Source organism: Pogona vitticeps, chromosome W (genome assembly GCF_051106095.1).
Source record: "Pogona vitticeps strain Pit_001003342236 chromosome W, PviZW2.1, whole genome shotgun sequence".
Classification (NCBI taxonomy): Eukaryota; Metazoa; Chordata; class Lepidosauria; order Squamata; family Agamidae; genus Pogona; species Pogona vitticeps.
The window spans coordinates 2,178,990-2,197,837 of record NC_135798.1 but is presented as its reverse complement, the minus strand read 5'-3'; the positions used below and the strand labels follow the sequence as shown (position 1 = coordinate 2,197,837).

The 18,848-nt window shown below is 47.5% G+C and overlaps 1 protein-coding gene across 1 annotated transcript in view; it reads left to right on the top strand.

Annotated features, from left to right (window-relative positions):
• The window catches only part of LOC144584981 (uncharacterized), a 464,602-nt gene that overhangs the window by 300,779 nt on the left and 144,975 nt on the right, over positions 1-18,848 (top strand).

Genomic DNA, 18,848 nt, shown 5'->3' with positions numbered 1-18,848 from the left:
TGCGGCCCCCACGTTGGGCACCTTTAAAACCCAATTAAAAACATGGCTGTTTATTCAGGCCTTCCCTCCAGCCAACTCTTGATTTTTTTCTTACTTTTCCTTTTTATCTTTACTGCTGTTCTTGTCTGATTATTATATATTTGTCTATGTTTTATTATTTGATTTTATATTTGGAAGCCACCTAGAGTGGTCCGGTGGGCCAGATAGGCGGGGTATAAATTAAATAATTAAATAAATAAATAAAAATAAAAATAACAACAACAAAACAACAACAACAACAATAAAGTCTTTTCGATCTCTATAAGTTCCACACTCTTAACCCCTTCAGGCTCACTCTCTCTCTGCTCCCCATCTGACTCCTCCTCCTCCTCCTGCCAAGCCTCTGCAGCCCTTTGATAGGTTCATGCACACCAGGTCATAAATATGAATGGGATGAGTGACTTGGATGATCGCCACATTCCTCCACCACCCCCCAAGAAAAAGTTTGTTTCATGGGGGGGGGGGGGGGAAGAGATGTCCTTTCTGCCTCTGCCCAAAACCCATGGCCTCCCTGGGCCCTCTTTCTCTTTCTGCCCTGCTTTCCTTTCTGGATTAAAAAAAGGGTTTTCCTGCAATGCCACCAGGAAGCCCCCCTGAACACACACACACACACACACACAAACACCCCCAACACACAAGCACAGGGAGGGAGGGGGGCAACCCGTCCACCCACCCCCACAACCCCTTTCCTGCAGCCTGGGATCTGGTCGGCCCCTCCCTCTCCTCCATCCAGATCCACTGAACCAAGAGATGCTTCTGAAGAGCCCCCTTCAAACCCCATAGACTGGGAGGGGGGGAGGGGGATCCTGAAGAGGCTCAGGATGGCAGGCCAGGCATCGGGGGGGGGCAGCCTGAAGGAGTGGAACCCCCTTCTCCCCCAAAGCCCATGCCCCACTTGCAACCTGGGGTGTGAGGTTTGGGGGGTGTTTCTCTGCAGGAAGGAGAAATTGGAGGGGGGAGAGAAAGAGCACCGGGAGGGGGGACGCTCCCCCTCTTCCCCCCCCCTCTGCCACCCCCCTCAAAGGCAGCCTGAAGGATCCGGAGAAAGAAGGGGGTCGAGGAGGACCCCCACCGACCCGCACAGAGAAAAGGGCCCGGGTGCCTTGCTCGGGGGGGAGGGGAACGAGACCCCTCCCAGACTTCCCATTCGGGGGGCCCCCTCCCAATTTAGTCCCCCCCCATGCGAGGAGGAGGAAGGAGGGGGGGCAGGGACCAAAACAAAGAGACCCCCCCCAGGCCTTCGTGCAGAGGAGACCGAGCGGATTGTGAGGGTCTCTGGGGTTGGTGGGGGGGGGAGAGAGACGGTCTTACCCCCCCCCAAAAAAAACACGCATCTCTCTGCAGCCCCTTTTTACCCCTTAATCCACCCACTCAGTCTTGCAAACCCTTGGCTGGTCCTCTGGGAATCCCCGAGGAGTGGGTGGGGAGCGAGTGGGAGCATCTTCCGAGGGACGCCCCCCCCAAAAAACCCCACTGCTCTCTCCCCCCTCCCTCCCTCTCCCCCCCCCCACCTCCGTCCGGATCCTCAAAGCGGAAAAAACTCCCAGGCGGGGAAAGAGGTCGGAAGAAACAGCGAGAGGGGGGGAAAAGGGGTGAGGGAGAGGGCACGGCCTCCACTTCCGGTTCCGGGGGGAGAAGCTGCCTCCCCCTCCCACTGCCTCTATAGCTTTCGTAGCTCTACGTTCTACCCGTCCCTTCCCTCCCAACCAATCGCCGCTGAGAAGAGGGAGGTGGGAGGGGCGATTCTTCTCTCTCTCTCTCTCTCTCTCTCTCTCTCTGGGGAGGGAAGGGAGGGGGGAGAACGTAGAGCTACGAAAGGGGTAGAGGAGTAGGAAAAGGAGGAGGGAACCGTGCCCCTCCCTCCCCCACTTTTCCCTCTCACCCCGCCCCCTCCCGACAAAAGGAGACCCGGCTGAAACTGCAAAAAAATTAGAACATGAGAGTTTTAAGATTAATGTCAGTAGGAATAAAAGAAAAAAAAATTATAATTAGTTTAAGATGGTACACGACACCAGGGACACTGAATATAATAAACTCAGACTATTCTAAGGCCTGCTGGAAATGTGATGAAGAAATTGGCACATATCATCTTATGTAAAATTAAAGATTGGCACGTATTGTCATATGAAAAAATTAAGATTTTAAATTAAGTTTGCCAGAAGAAATATCAACAACCTCCGATATGCAGATGATACGTCTCTGATGGCAGAAAGTGAGGGTGAAAGAGGAGATTGCAAAAAACGGCCTGAAACTCAACATCAAAAAAACTAAGATCATGGCCACTGGTCCCATCACCTCCTGGGAAATAGAAGGGGAAGATATGGAGGCAGTGACAGATTTTACTTTCTTGGGCTCCATGATCACTGCAGATGGAGACAGCAGCCACGAAATTAAAAGACGCCTGCTTCTTGGGAGGAAAGCGATGACAAACCTTGACAGCATCTTAAAAAGCAGAGACATCACCTTGCCAACAAAAGTCCAAATAGTCAAAGCTATGGTTTTCCCTATAGTGATATACGGAAGTGACAGCTGGACCATAAAGAAGGCTGACCGCCAAAGAATTGTTGCTCCATTAAATTGTGGTGCTGGAGGAGACTCTCGAGAGTCCCTTGGACTGCAAGGAGAACAAACCTATCAATTCTAAAGGAAATCAACCCTGAGTGCTCATTGGAAGGACAGATCCTGAAGCTGAGGCTCCAAGACGTAGACCAAATTTTGATAAGATAGAACTTCATTATTGCTCAAAGGAATTGATTGCTAGAATATTAATAGCTAGATTCTGGAAAGATAAAAATGATATTAAATTAGAAGATTGGTACAATGAATTATGGGACATTGAGCTAAATGATCAATTGACTACTGAACTTAAGATGAAAAGAAGGGAAATAAGTTCAATTATTTTTTTTATGCTATTTGGGGTTGATTTATTGAATTTGTATTAGTGAAAGGAAAGGGGAAAGCCTCTAAACAACAAACAATACTATTTTGGAAAAGAGGTTCGTATTAAATGTATTGTTCCAAAAGGTCCCATGGGTATGGGGGTGCACTGTGGTTTAGATTGTAGTAGTAAATATTCTGTTATCTTGCATTTGTTTTTGTTATGGAAATTTTAAAATAATCTTAAAAAAAAAGATCTTGCACTCCGGATCGGCCCCTCCTCCCGCTTGCTCTGCAATGCACGAAGGCCTTGCAAGGGGAGGGGGAGGCATCTTTTCTTTTTCTTGTGCCACCTCCTCTTCTGTGGGGGGGGGGGATTTGGAGGGCAGGGGAGTCTGGAAGGGGTCCCAATCCCACTCAAGCAAGACACCCAGGTCCTTTCTCTGAGAGTGTTGTGGGTCTTCCTCAGCTTTCCTTCGAGCAAACCTCCCTTCTTTCCCCAGATCCTGCAGGCACCTTTTTTGGGGGGGGGATAGGAGGGAGCATTACCTGAATTCTCCCCCAACTTCTTCCTCCAGGCATTGTACACACCCCCGAACCTCAACCCCAGGTGGGAAGCGAGCTATAGGGTGCAGCGGGGAGGAGGGAGGGAAAGGGCTGTAAAGGGGGCGGGACATGAGGGGCTCCCAGATATGGGGCTTCGGGGCAGAAGAGGGGGTGAGCTGTGGGCGACGGGGCTCCCTCCCCCAATGGCTGCCCTGCCATCCCAAGCCTCTTCTGGATCCCCCTCCCTCCCAGCCTGTGGTGTATGGAGGGGACTCTTAAGAAGCACTTGGTTCAGTGGCTCTGAATGGAGGAGAAGGAAGGGCCGACCATATCCCCCTCCCTGACCAAATCCCAGGCTGGGGAATCCCTGCAGGAAGGGGGGTGGAGGGATTTCCTCCCTCCCTCTGTGTTTATATATGTGATAGTAGTGGGGAGCTTCCTGGTGCCATTGAGGCAAAAGCCTTTTTTTCCTGAGAGGGAAGAGAAAGAAATACAGGAAGGCCACTGGTTTCGGCCGAGGCAGAAAGGAGATCTCCCCCCCCCCCAAAGGACAGGATCCTCAGGCCTGCTCTCCTGGCTGCAAGGAAGAGGCTTCTCCGGGTGGGGGCCTTTCTCCTGGAGGCACCATTCAGAGCCGTCCTGTTTGCAAAAGGCCCCTCCCTCCCAGCTTTTTTTTTTAACATGGGCTGCTCCTTTCTGTGCCCCACCAGATGGAAGAAGGTGAAAGACAGCTGTCCAAAGGGAAAGCCTTTTGCTCTTCCTTCCTCCCGGGATCTCTCCAGAGGGATCCTTTGGCTTCTTCTCTTCTCCCAGGGAGGGGGGGAGACGGAGCTGATCTCTCCCGGTTCTTCCCAGGACTGAAAGAGAAGAAATCAAACGCCAGATCCCTCCAACCTTTGCAAGGCAGGTGAGCTCTTTTTATTGCCATCTGAGGCATCACCATACGATTAAGACAGTCATCATCATCATCAAGCTCGTTCTGACTTGGGTGACCCTTTTTCCAAGGTTTCCCAGGGAGAGAGTCCTCAGAAGGGGTTTCTCCTTTCCTTCTCCTGGGACGGTGGAGCTGGCCCAAGGCCGCCCTGGCTGGATCTTCCCACAGGAGGCAACCCATGGGGGGGGGGGGAGGAATCAAACTCCCAACCTCCAGCTCTGCAGGCACTGATCCTGAACCCCAGAGCTTACCAGCCACCTACACTCCCGTCAGCAGAACACCCTTTTTTGTGCTGCTTGGATAAGGATGTCGGAGCATTTGAGCCCCATCGCCAGCAGTCACAGGAGCCTTTGGGGAGGGGGGGCGCCACCCCCAGGTCTCCTGTAGCCACTCTTGAGGGACCAGGAGGCCACAGAAATGGGCTTGATCCGACTGGTTCTTCTCCGCCCCTCTCAGAGGACTGGGCGGGGGTGACATATTTGTCTTCTTCGGCCAGCTCCACCATTCCAGGAGAAGGAAAGGGGAAACCACTTCTGAGGACTCATTACCTGGGAAACCTTGGAAAAAGGGTCACCCAAGTCAGAACTGGGTTCCTGTCACATCCAAGGCCTTTTCATGAGGGGAAGTCAGTGATTCCGTTGCCGTACTGCTCAAACAGTTACGAAGATTTTCCAGATATATATAAACCAAAGTCCGGCTTTGAGCCCATGATGGTTGTGTCCCCAGGGGTTGGTGTAGTTTTGGTCACCTTGGGGAGGTTTTCCTCTGGGGATCCCAATCCTGGACTTTTGCTCAGAAGCTGCTCCGTCCTCTGCTGGGTTGTGGTATCTCTGGTAAGACTTATGGCCGAGGGGTTTTCTCTTGCTGGTGACATCCTGTCAGTCCTCGTTCCCTCTCGTCAGGGTTCTGGTTAGATTCTGATGAGACCAGTATTCTTTCATCAGAATACGGGTTGAATGGGGAGAGTGTCTTTCCCTGGGATCTTGTCATCATGACTGTACAAAGTCGCTCTGGTGCAGATGTTAACCCTCCGGGTCGCTTGGCTAAAAGGCTTAACCCTGTCTTTAAACAAAGGAATTTGTTCCCAGTATCAAGTATTTATAGCATAATCCAACGGCTGTCCTGTTTCACAAAAATGCGCCCGCTGTCCTTTAAATTGGGGTTTCTTGCCCTGAAATGTCATAAAAATTTGAACCATGGACTCCAGTACAGTCTCATGCATTCCTTTGTGGGTGGATGCTTTGTTACCCATTTCACAGCTCTAAGGAGTAGGAGAAGGATAGAGAGGGGCCAAATGCTGAGGGAAGCCCAAACAGAAAGAACAAGAAATAGGGCCTTCTCGGCAGTGGACCCTCGCTTTTGGAACAGTCTCCCCGCATAGGGTGGCGTGAAGGGAAAGATGGGTGACCCATTTGTTATGGATGTGGGGTCGCCGGCCATGTAAGAAAAAACTGCCCGGGGACGGATTGTTCTTGGGTGGGGCAGCAAGTGCTGGAGACTCTGCCGAAAACAACGATGGCAGGACATTGGGAGCTGGATGTGTGGGTGGATGGGGAGAAGAAACGGGCTCTGATAGACACTGGGTGTGGTAAAACGCTTGTGAGAAATCTTAAGGGGGAAAAGAAGGAGGAGGGGCTGTTGGTGAAGTGTATACATGGAGATGCTAAGAAGTATCAGACTGTGTGGGCTGATGTGAAGGTGGGGAGAGATGAACGATGGATGAACATTGGGGGAGTGCCTGGCCTGATGAGGGAAATGCTATTGGGAAGGGATTGGGTTGGAGACCGCACGGTAGAGATGCTTCTAGGATTGTCATCACTTTCCTCCCAAGAAACAGGGGTATTTTAATTTCGGTAGAGACTCTTAAAGAAGGTTTGCAAGGCGATTGCAGAGTTATTGAAGATAAGACGGATTTTTTTACAGGACGCGTCACGGGAGCATATGAGGGTGTGGCAGCAAGTTGACCCCTCTCTACAAGAACATCGACAGAAGGCTAAGCCTGCAGGAACTATAGTAAGGGGACAAAGTGGGTTGGAACTGCATGAGGGGTTGTTGTGGGTAAAGTATAAAATGAATCATAGAATTATGGAAAAATGAAGTTGGAACGGGCCTAGAAGGCAATCAAGTCCAACTCCCTGCTCAATGCAGGAATTCAGTCAAAGCATATTGGCAAGGTGATGATCTAATTTTTTTCTTGAATGTAGAGGTGCTATGTTTTATTCTCCCCCCATTTTACAATCAGTGCACGGTTGATTACCTGTTGTGCACTTTTTAAAATTGCATTTTGTGTGTTTTGACCATGTAGTGTGTTTTACGGATTGGCTATACACTTTTGAACTGTATTTAGTATATTCTGGCCACATGGCATGTTTTGGGAATTGTTTGGATATATATTTTTAACTGTATTTTGTATATTTTAGCCATGGATATGTTTCGTGGGCTGGTCACCTGACCACAATAATTAAATTCTATTCTATTCAAATGCCTCCAGTGTTGGAGCACTCACCAACTCCTGAGGTAACTGATCCCATTGTCATACTGCTCCAAACAGTTTTTTTTTGGATATTCAAATGAAATCTGGCTTCCTTTCACTTGGGCCCATGGTTGCATGTCCTGCCCTCTGGGAAGATCGAGAAGAGATCCTGCCCCTCCTTTGTATGATAGGCTTTCAAACATTTGAAAAATGCTATCATGTCATCCCTCTGTCTTCTCCTCTCAAGGCTAAACATGCTCAAGTCTTTCAGCCTTTCCTCATAAGACTTGGTTTGCAGCCCCTGATTAACCTTTTCACCCTCCTCTGAAATTTTTATAATTTGATAGTATCCTTCGTGAAGTGCAGTGTCCAGAACTGGACACAATCTTCAAGGTGAGGCCTCACCAGTTCTGAATAGAGGGAGGCTAGCACCTCGCGGGATTTGGAAACTCTACTTCTATTAATGCAGCCTAAAATAACATTTGCCTTTTTTGTAGCCACATCAAGCTGTTGGCTCATATTCAGATTCTGATCTGCAACAATTTCAAGATCCTTCTCAGTTGCAGTTTTGCTGAGCCAGGTCTCCCCCATCTTGTAACTGTGCCATTGGTTTCTTTTTCTGAGGTGCAGGACTTTACACTTATCCCTGATGAATTTTATTTTGTGGCTTTCGGCCCAGGGCTCCATCCTATCAAGGTCATTGTAAATTTTGTTTGTCTTCTAGGGTATTAGCTCTTCCCAGAACTCAGTTCGCAGTCTGGGGATCCATCTTGACCTGGAGCTCACTATGGAGACCCAGATAGTGTCAGTGGTCCGTATCACCTATTTTGGTATTTGGCAGATTGCCCAGTTGCGTCCCTGTCTCTGGTCCATGTGCTTGTCGTCTCATGATTAGACTACTGTAATGCGCTCTACGTGGGGCTACATCTGAGACTGATGCAGAAATTTCAAATGTTGGAGAACACGGCAGCCGGACTTCTTACTGGAGTGAGAAAACACCAACATATCTCCCCTACTCCGCCTGCCCTGCATTGGCTGTCCATTCATTTCCACATTGAATTCAAAGTACCAATGATGACATATAAATCTCCAAACGAATTTAGGACTTCAATATCTGATGGAACACCTCCTTCTCCCACCTAGATCTACCCGAATCACTTGCTTTAGTCAAGATGGGCAGCTGAGGGGCCTAATGGCGATGGGGGCTCGAAGAGAAAGAACAAGAAACCGGGGCTTCTGAGCAGTGGCCCCTCGCCTTTGGAACCGTCTCCCCCCAGAGATCTGTCTGGCTCCCTTGCTGGGTGTTTTTAAGAGCCAACTCGTGGCTCTTTCAGCAGGCCTTCCCTCCTGTCAATACTTGATTTATTGTTATCCTTATGGTTTAAATGTTGTTTATTTTATTTTATTCTTCTTCTCTATTGTTAGCCACCTCAGTCTAGATGGGCGGGATATAAAATAAATAAATGAATATTCAGCCCAATTTGGTATTATCTGCAACATTGACAAACTTCCCTGCATCCCTAATCCACATCATTAATAAAAAATATTGAAGAGCACAGGACCCAGGACTGAGCCTTGGGGTACCCCACTTGTGATCTCCTCCCAGTTAGAGAAGAACCCATTAATCATAACTGTCTGAGTATGATTCTGTAGCCATCTGTGTATCCACCTGACACTTGATCTATCCATTCCACACCTAATTGGCTTGCTAATCAGGATACCATATTGCCATTTGTCAAAACCTTTGCTGAAAATATACAGAATTCAAGATATCCCTGGCTCAGCAATACTATAAGCAAAAAAGATTAATATGAGCCAGCAGTGTGATGTGGCTACAAAAAAGGCAAACACTATTTTAGGCAGGATTAACAGGAAGAGAGTATCTCTCATCACTCTCTGAGTACGATTCTGTAGCCAACTGTGTATCCGCTTTGACCCTTGATCTATCCAGCCCACAGGATATCTTTATGGTCCAGCTCTCATGCTGTTAAGGTGCTACACTCCATATGCCAGCAAGTCTGGAAAACTCAGCAGTGGCCTGAGGATTGGAAAAGATCAGTCTACATCCCAATCCCAAAGAAGGGCAGTGCCAAAGAATGCTGCAACTACCGTGCAATTGCACTCATTTCACACGCTAGCAAGGTCATGCTCAAAATCCTCCAACATGGGTGTCTAGCCCAGTCCCCCTCGCATTGTGGCTGGAGTAAAGAGGGACTGGGATGGATCACCCTCCTCTCCCCACGCTCGTTGCGAGGGTATACTACCACTGTCCATTCTAGCAGCTCTAAGGCTTCCCACTTCGCGCTCGCGTCCTTGGGCTCAGGCAGCAGACCTCCTCCCAGCTGCAGGTTCAGGAACTCTTTCATCAGTGTGGCAAATCCTTCTTGTCCCGCGCTCCACTCTGTCTGGATTGCCTGATCTCTCATGGGCGGTGATTTGCCTGTTAGAATAGTAAAACTTCGCGCATTTTCTTCCCCTTTTATACCCTCCTCCCACACAATCCAATTCAGCTCCTCCCCTTTCTCATCAGCTACGCACACCTCAAGTGACTCTTTCCTTTCCTCTACTCCCTGTTCTATTTCTACTAGTATGCCCTCCATGCAACCGTAGCTCTCCTCTGTTCCATGGAGGACAGCACACTGTCTCTCCTACTGCTGGACTGATTTACAAGGACTGTGAACTGATTTATGCCTAAACTCTGTTGCTATTACTGTGAATGACCATTGGACTGAATGAGGACAAAGCTGTATGTATCTATCCTGCAACAAACTTGATTTAATATAATTTTCTGCTATCAATAATGTCTTTTTGCTTGGTGACTTCATCAATCTGGGAAATTCTACTTGTTAGCACCACCTGGCACACTACCAACTCTTTCAATCTGCTTATTTAACTTATACGCAGAATACATCATTAGAAAGGCCGGACTGTAGGAATCCTAAACTGGACTTAAGATTTCTGGAAGAAATATCAACAACCTCCGATATGCAGATGATACCACTCTGATGGCAGAAAGTGAGGAACCATGCAATAAGGGTGAAAGAGGAGAGTGCAAAATACCGACCGAAGCTCAACATCAAAAAAAACTGAGATCATGGCCAATGGTTCCATCACCTCCTGGGAAATAGAAGGGGAAGACATGGAGGCAGTGACAAATTTTACTTTCTTGGGCTCCATGATCACTGCAGATGGTAACAGCAGCTACGAAATTAAAAGATGCCTGCTTCTTGGGAGGAAAGCAATGACAAACATTGGCAGCATCTTAAAAAACAGAGACATCACAATACAAAAGTCTACATAGTCAAAGTTATGGTTTTTCCTGTAGTGATGTATGGACGTGAGAGCTGGACCATAAAGAAAGCTGACCGCTGAAGAATGGATGCTTTTGAATTGTGGTGCTGGAGGAGGCTCTTGAGAGTTCCCTGGACTGAAAGGAGAACAAACCTATCCATTCTGAAAGAAATCAACCCTGAGTGCTCACTGGAAGGACAGATCCTGAAGCTGAGGATCCAATCCTTTGGCCATCTCATGAGAAGAGAAGACTCACTGGAAAAGACCCTGATGTTGGGAAAGTGTGAAGGCAAGAGGAGACGACAGAGGATGAGATGGTTGGACAGTGTCACCGAAGCCACCAACATGAATTGGACCCAATTCCAGGAGGCAGTGGTAGACAGGAGGGCCTGGCATGCTCTGGTCCATGGGGTCATCAAGTCAATTCTGACTGATGGCAACCCTTTTTTCAGGGGTATCTATTTAATTTATTTATTTATTCTATTTATATCCCACCTATCTGGTCGTTATGACCACTCTAGGCAGCTTACAGAGTCGTAACAATAACAATAACAATAACAATAGTAATAACAATAACAATAACAATAACAATAACAATAACAACAACAACAAGAAGAAGAAGAAGAAGAAGAAGAAGAAGAAGAAGAAGAAGAAGAAGAAGAAGAAGAAGAAGAAGAAGAAGAAGAAGAAGAAGAAGAAGAAGAAGAAGAAGAAGAGTTATTATATTAAGTAGTCAAAACTTCAAGATGGGCAAGAAAAAATGGAAGATAAACCACAAAGAAAGAAGAAGATAAACTGCAAAGGCTGGGAGTGGATATGAATGGAGAAACCCTGGACCAAACAGTGGGAGAACCTGATGATACGTCATGAGGGGAAGATAGGAGATGGATAGAAAACCAGAGAAACCCTCCTATTGGGGAGAGAAAGAGGTTAGAACATGAAGGAGAAAGATCAGGGAGAAGAGAGGCACGCTAGCTGAAGTGAGAAAGGGAGAGGTGGACTAACCTCTCAGAGTCGGTCCCCATTCCCTGGTTCTGGGACCTTGCAGTTTCCCAAACGCTACACAGGCTGACCTTACCCGTGGGAGACACAGCAGGGAACTTCTGGTTCTGCAACCAGATATTTAAACCACTGACCTTTCCAGCCAGCTTACTCAGAAATACAAGGAGAGGGTTTGATTAGAATTGAGGTTTTACTGGAAAAGTTCCATGGTTTACTTGCAAATTTCTTCCACTGTACAGTACTTTATTTAAAGGCATTGCAAATCCATAAATATATTGAAAATGGTGAACCCATGAAAAGAGAAAGGGAAGGAAGAGCTGGAGAACCTGGATTAAGAAAAAGCCATTGTTGGCCCACATTTAGCTTGCGATCTACAACAATTCCCAGATCCCTCTCGCTCGTAGTTTTGCTGAGCCAAGTATCCCCCATCTTGTAACTGTGCAATTGGTTTCTTTTTCCAAGGTGCAGGACTTTGCACTTGACCGTGGCCAGGTAGGATCGTGCCAAAAGGAGAGGGGAAATAGTATTATTAAATATAGCGGTGAGGGTTTAGGGGCTAGTGGGTTTTTTTTGTTTTTTGTTTTAAATAGTTAACGGTTGTTGTGGGTTTTGGGGGCTCTTTGGCCGTGTTCTGAAGGTCGTTTTTCCTAACGTTTCGCCAGTCCCTGTGGCCGGCATCTTCAGAGGACAGCACTCTGTGCTCTGGTGTAGTTAGCTTGGGAGTGAAGTATTTATGGCTGTGAGATAGGCTTTTGTCTTTTTCTGTAGATGGGTGATTAGTGTGTCTTGTTGTGGGTGTATTGTTGTGCTAAGAAGAGATTATCTGTCACTGTGGTTGATGGGTGTCATTACCTGGTCTTTTGTGTGTAGTGATCCCCTGCCCTTGTGGCTGGGTAGAGTTGACCTTTTGCATGCTGTATTTTCGAGAGCTGGGAGCCAAGTTTTTTTGAGCTTCCCACTTTCCTCATTTACCATATTTACAGAACAATCCCAAACAACACTTTAAAGGAAACAAACCAGCTTATGTCTAGCACAGCGACCACAGTAAAACAACCGCAACAACTATAAGAGATTGAGTGTGCCTGATATTTACAACCACCACCGCCACTACCACCGACTTCAAAGGTCAGAGAAAGCTCCCCAACTCCCTCCAGAGGAGAGCAGAAGGCAAGACGAATCACTCACTACCCACCCTTGTCCTTTGAGAAGAGAGCCGACTTCGTCTCTGCAAGCACGCTGGGTGAAATCCAGAGGAATAAAACAATGCAAAATGAGACAAAACTAAAACAGACAAAACTGAGGTTTTCAGATCACACTCTCTTCTTCAACCACGTGAGGGGGGAAATGAAATATTTCCTCTACTAACACATATGGTTCTTCTGCTGTCTTCATTTACTTTTATTCCTATATTTTCTTCCCTCACCAACCCACTTGGGTTTTAGATTGATCCTACCAACTTCCTTTCCCCCCTCTTTTGCTTTTGCCTGATTATTGGCTTTCTGTCCTCTGTGGCAACATTTACAGTAGACTTTATCACCAAATTCCAAGTGAGTTTCCCATTTGGGGAAATGGGGATTTGAACCCTAGTTTCCAGTGTCCTAGTTTGTCACTCTCCCCAGTCCACCATACTGGGCACTGTTTCCCTCTTAGATGCCAAGGAGTACTCCACTCCATGCGCCACCCAGATTGACAACCTCCACTTTTTTGCCCTTTTCTCTGTGCAAGCACACGATGGGATCCCCAGTCCCTTCCTTGCTCCCTCACCCCTTTCCTTGATGGTTGTTTAAGAGGAGCGGGGTGTCGGCAGGAGGGGGTGCTTCCTCCCTGGTCCCCTCATATCTCCCTTCCTTCTAGCCAGTGTTCCCTGTGGGCCTCAGGATAGCCGGGCAACATGGGATGTTCATGTATCTGGCTCAAAGGCAGGCAAAGCAGGAGTTGCTTGATTTTTGACTAATTTTCAAGAGGCAGGAGGAGCGGAGGAGCTGTTCAAGTCTCCAGGGCCATCAGCTTCTGAAGAGGAAAAGCTGCTAGCTTTCATGCAGCAATTTTAGTCTCTCTTTTCTAGTTAACCAGGTAGAACTTCATGGATTACACGTTCTGTAGAAACTGGAGAGCATCCACCTGTTCAGTTTGCTCCTTAGAGAGAGATGTAGGCCAGCAGGCCAGGCTCATGGAAGAGGAGATAGAAGCCATGTTAGAAATAGGAGTGACAAAGCACCCTAACTCAGGGTGAGTTAGAAGCCAAACACACAGTTACAAAATGGGGGATACTTCAGGAGCAAGAAATAGATCACTGGCTAAACATGAATCAACAGTGTGATGTGGTTACGAAAAAGGCCAATGCTATTTTGGGGTGCGTTAATGGAAGTATAGTCTCCAAATCCTCAATGTACTAGTTCCCCGTGTGTTCGGGCCAGAGTTGGGGCTCATCTAGAGGACTGTGTCCACTTCTGGACACTGCACTTCGAGAAGGATGCTGACAAAAATGAAACAAATTCAGAGGAGGGTAAACTAGGATGATTAGGGGACTGGAAACCAATCCGTAGGAGGAAACACTGAAATAAACCGAGCTTGCTTAGCCTTGAGAAAAGAGCACTGAGGGAATATCTGAGAGCACTTTTCAAAGACTGGAAAGGCTTTCATTCAGAGGAGGAGCAGGACCTGTTCCCGATCAACTCAAAGTGCAGGACATGCAACCGTGTTACAGGAAGCCAGATTTTGGTAGAAAGGCAGGGGAAACGTCCTAACTGTTAGAGCAGTAAGACAGTGGAACCAATGACCTCGAGAGCTGGCGAGCGCTCCAACACTGGAGGCAGTCAAGAGAAATTTAGACTCCTACCTGGCAGATATCCTTTGATTTGTATTCTTGCATTGAGCAGGGGGTCGGGCTTGATGAGTGGCCAAGGGATTGCTCGGCTGCTGTTCCACAGAGCCTGAAGGAAACGCATGGGTGCCCTCAGGGTGGGGGCAAGGTGAAACTTCCTCCCCCTCCCCACAAGCCATTGAAAAATCCATCTGTATACTTGCAGTGTCATGATTGACTACCAAACAAGGGAACACGTCCCAACAAATAAGAACTGTGGCTGGGCTGTTACCAACTACCATCCGGAGTTTGGCTCAATCTCCCTCTGTTTTTCAGGACTGAGCCCTGCTACTCCAGATTGCCTCACCCCCTCCCAACATCAGCCACCTGGCTCACGGGAGAGAGGACTTTTGAAGCGGAAGGTGTTTTCATGGCCCTACCAGACCAGCATTCCTGCATTGGGGGGAGCGGAAGATCTTCTGCCTGACACAGCTCACTGGGGAGCAACCTGCGAGTGGTTTGGGTCCTTTCCCCTGAAAAGAAGAGCTGCAGACCAGGCGGTGTGGAGAACGTTGGAGCCGGAGCTCAGAACGTGAAGCCTGTGAAGTTTGCGGTGGCTTTCAGCAGAGCTCGGAAGCTCCTCGCTCGACCCCCCGGAGGACATCGTCCCACCTTGGCTGGGGAGAGACCTAGGAGTCTCCCTGAGACTGGAGTCTGGAGCCGGAAATCACTGGGTTTCCCGTGGCTCTCTGCGCGTTTGCTGTGGATGCTGGCGAGCGGAGCGGTTTGTCCCAGGCTCTCAGAGCATGTTGGACGCCTTCCGACCTGAGGGGCCCATCCTCCAGCGTCATATCTTTTAGCCTTTTGTTTCTGATCATGGGGCATTCTTGGCAAAGATACTGGAGTGGAATTGCCGGTTCCTACTCCAGGGGGATCGGGTTTAGTCGGAACTCTCCACTATGACCTGTCCGTCTTGGGTGTCCCTGCACGGCATAGCCCATAGCTTCTCTGAGTTACTCAAGCCCCTTCGCCACGACAAGGCAGCAATCCATGAAGGGTTTTGAGGATTCCAATGGTTTAGGAATCCTCAAAACCTGAAAGGAGAGGATATAAGCTTTTAATTGTTTTGAATTAAATGCTTTGGGGGCCTGATCAGGGTTTCGTTTCGTTTAGTCGTTTAGTCGTGTCCAACTCTTCGTGACCCCATGGACCAGAGCACGCCAGGCCCTCCTGTCTTCCACTGCCTCTCGGAGTTGGGTCAGATTCATGTTGGTTGCTTCGGTGACACTGTCCATCCATCTAATCCTCTGTCGTCCCCTTCTCCTCTTGCCTTCACACTTTCCCAACATCAGGGTCTTTTCCAGGGAGTCCTCTCTTCTCATGAGATGGCCAAAGCATTGGAGCCTCAGTGTCAGGATCTGTCCTTCCAGTGAGCACTCAGGGTTGATTTCCTTTAGAATTGATAGGTTTCTTCTCTTTGCAGTCCAGGGGACTCTCAAGAGCCTCCTCCAGCACCACAATTCAGAGGCATCAATTCTTTGGCGGTCAGCTTTCTTTATCGTCCAGCTCTCACTTCCGTACATCACAACAGGAAAAACCATAGCTTTGACTATTCGGACTTTTGTTGGCAAGGTGATGCCTCTGCTTTTTAAGATGCTGTCAAGGTTTGTCATTGCTTTCCTCCCAAGAAGAAGGCGTCTTTTAATTTCATGGCTGCTGTCTCCATCTGCAGTGATTATGGAGCCCAAGAAGGTAAAATCTGTCACTGCCTCCATATCTTCCTCTTCTATTTGCCAGGATGTGATGGGGCCAGTGGCCATGATCTTAGTTTTTTTGATGTTGAACTTCAGACCGTTTTTTGCACTCTCCTCTTTCACCCTCATTACAAGGTTCTTTAATTCCTCCTCACTTTCTGCCATCAGAGTGGTATCATCTGCATATCGGAGGTTGTTGATATTTCTTCCGGCAATTTTGATTCCAGCTTGGGATTCCTCCAGTCCGGCCTTTCGCATAATGTATTCTGCATATAAGTTAAATAAGCAGGGAGACAATATACAGCCTTGTTGTACTCCTTTCCCAATTTTGAACCAATCAGTTGTTCCATGACCAGTTCTAACTGTTGCTTCCTGTCCCACATATAGGTTTATCAGGAGACAGATAAAGTGGTCAGGCACTCCCATTTCTTTAAGAACTTGCCATAGTTTGCTGTGGTCCACACAGTCAAAGGCTTTTGCATAATCAATGAAGCAGAAGTAGATCTTTTTCTGGAACTCTCTGGCTTTCTCCATAATCCAGTGCATGTTAGCAATTTGGTCTCGAGTTCCTCTGCCCCTTCGAAATCCAGCTTGTACTTCTGGGAGTTCTCGGTCCACATACTGCTGAAGCCTACCTTGTAGGATTTTGAGCATAACCTTGCTAGCGTGTGAAATGAGTGCAATTGTGCGGTAGTTGGAGCATTCTTTCGCACTTCCCTTCTTTGGTATTGGGATGTAGACTGATCTTTTCCAGTCCTCTGGCCACTGTTGAGTTTTCCAAACTTGCTGGCATATTGAATGTAGCACCTTAACAGCATCATCTTTTAAGATTTTAAATAGTTCAACTGGAATGTCATCACCTACACTGGCCTTGTTGTTAGCCATGCTTTCTAAGGCCCACTTGACTTCACTCTCCAGGATGTCTGGCTCTAGGTCAGCAACTACATTGTCTGGGTTGTCTGGGGATATCCAAATCTTTCTGATATAATTCCTCTGTGTATTCTTGCCACCTCTTCTTGATGTCTTCTGCTTCTGTGAGGTCCCTTCCATTTTTGTCCTTTATCATGTCCATCCTTGCACCAAAGGGTCCTCTAATATCTCCAATTTTCCTGAAGAGATCTCTGTTTTTTCTTTTTCTGTTATTTTCCTCTATTTCTTTGCATTGTTCATTTAAGAAGGCCCTCTTGTCTCTCCTTGCTATTCTTTGGAAGTCTGCATTCAATTTTCTGTAACTTTCCCTATCTCCCCTGCATTTTGTTTCCCTTCTCCTCTCTGCTATTTGTAAGGCCTCGTTGGACAGCCACTTTGCTTTCTTGCATTTCCTTTTCTTTGGGATGGTTTTTGTTGCTGCCTCCTGTACAATGTTACGAGCCTCTGTCCAAAGTTCTTCAGGTACTCTGTCCACCAAATCGAGTTCCTTAAATCTGTTCTTCACTTCCACTGTGTATTCATAAGGGATTTGATTTAGATTATACCTGAGTAGCCCAGTGGTTTTTCCTACTCTCTTCAGTTTAAGCTTGAATTTTGCTATGAGAAGCTGATGATCAGAGCCACAATCAGCTCCAGGTCTTGTTTTTGCTGACTGTATAGAGCTTCTCCATCTTTGGCTGCAGAGAATATAATCAATCTCATTTCGATATTGCCCATCTGGTGATTTCCATGTGTAGAGTCACCTCTTGTGTTGTTGGAAGAGAGTGTTTTTGATGACCAGCTTGTTCTCTTGGCAAAACTCTATTAGCCTTTGCCCTGCTTCGTTTTGAACTCCCAGGCCAAACTTCCCTGTTGTTCCTTTTATCTCTTGGCTCCCTACCTTAGCATTCCAGTCCTCTAGAGTGAGAAGAACATCTTTCTTTGGGGTCAGTTCTAGAAGGTGTTGTAAATCTTCAAAAAATTGTTCAATTTCAGTCTCCTCAGCAATGGAGGTTGGTGCATAAACTTGGATTATTGTGATGTTGAAAGGTCTGCCTTGGATTCGTATTGACATCATTCTATCATTTTTGAGATTGTATCCCATTACAGCTTTTCCCACTCTTTTGTTGACTATGAGGGCTACTCCATTCTTTCTATGGGATTCGTGCCCACAATAGTAGACATGGTAATCATCTGATTTGAATTCACCCATTCCTGTCCATTTTAGTTCACTGACGCCCAGGATGTCAATGTTTATTCTTGCCATCTCCTGTTTGACCACGTCCAGCTTCCCAAGGTTCATAGATCTTACATTCCAGGTTCCTATGCGATATTTTTCTTTGCAGCATCAGACTTTCCTTTCACTTGCAGGCACGTCCACAGCTGAGCGTCCTTTCGGCTTTGGCCCAACCACTTCATTAGCTCTGGGGCTACTTGTACTTGTCCTCCGCTCTTCCTCAGTAGTATGTTGGACGCCTTCCGACCTGAGGGGCCCATCTTCCAGCGTCATATCTTTTAGCCTTTTGTTTCTGATCATGGGGCGTTCCTGGCAAAGATACTGGAGTGGAATTGCTGCTTCCTACTCCAGGTGGATTGCGTTTAGTCGGAACTCTCCACTATGACCTCTCCGTCTTGGGTGGCCCTGCACGGCATAGCCCATAGCTTCTCTGAGTTGCTCAAGCCCCTTCACCACGACAAGGCAGCAATCCATGAAGGGGTGATCAGGGTTGTGCTGGTGCAGTTACATAGCAAGTTTTTCTGCTATTAAAGCTACAGAATCATTGCAGGATCCCTGAAACCAACCCCTATAGATAAAATCTCTTACCTAGCAGGCGTTGCCTCAGAGGGACCTATTGAGGGAGGTGGCAGCTAAGAACAAAATACCGAAAAGCCTCTGCCTCAAAAGGTGCCTCCACTTTTTGGCTCTTCCCCTTCCCCTCCCCGATTAAAATTGAGGAAACGTTTTTCACGACCTTGGTGACTCTTGTAGAAATAGCAGAGGATGCCAGGACTATAATGTGGAAGGAAAGAACAATTCAACCCTTAAAATGGGTAGAACCTCGGGGAAACCTCTAGCCCTCAGCCACACGGAGAACTGGGTTACCTGGAAGTCACTTAGAGCCGGCTACGGAACGGAGTGGGAAGAAGAAACCGAGTGAATCTAAGAAAAGAGGGCTTTTGCACCCACATTCACAGGGGAATTGGCGGCCCCTTCACACC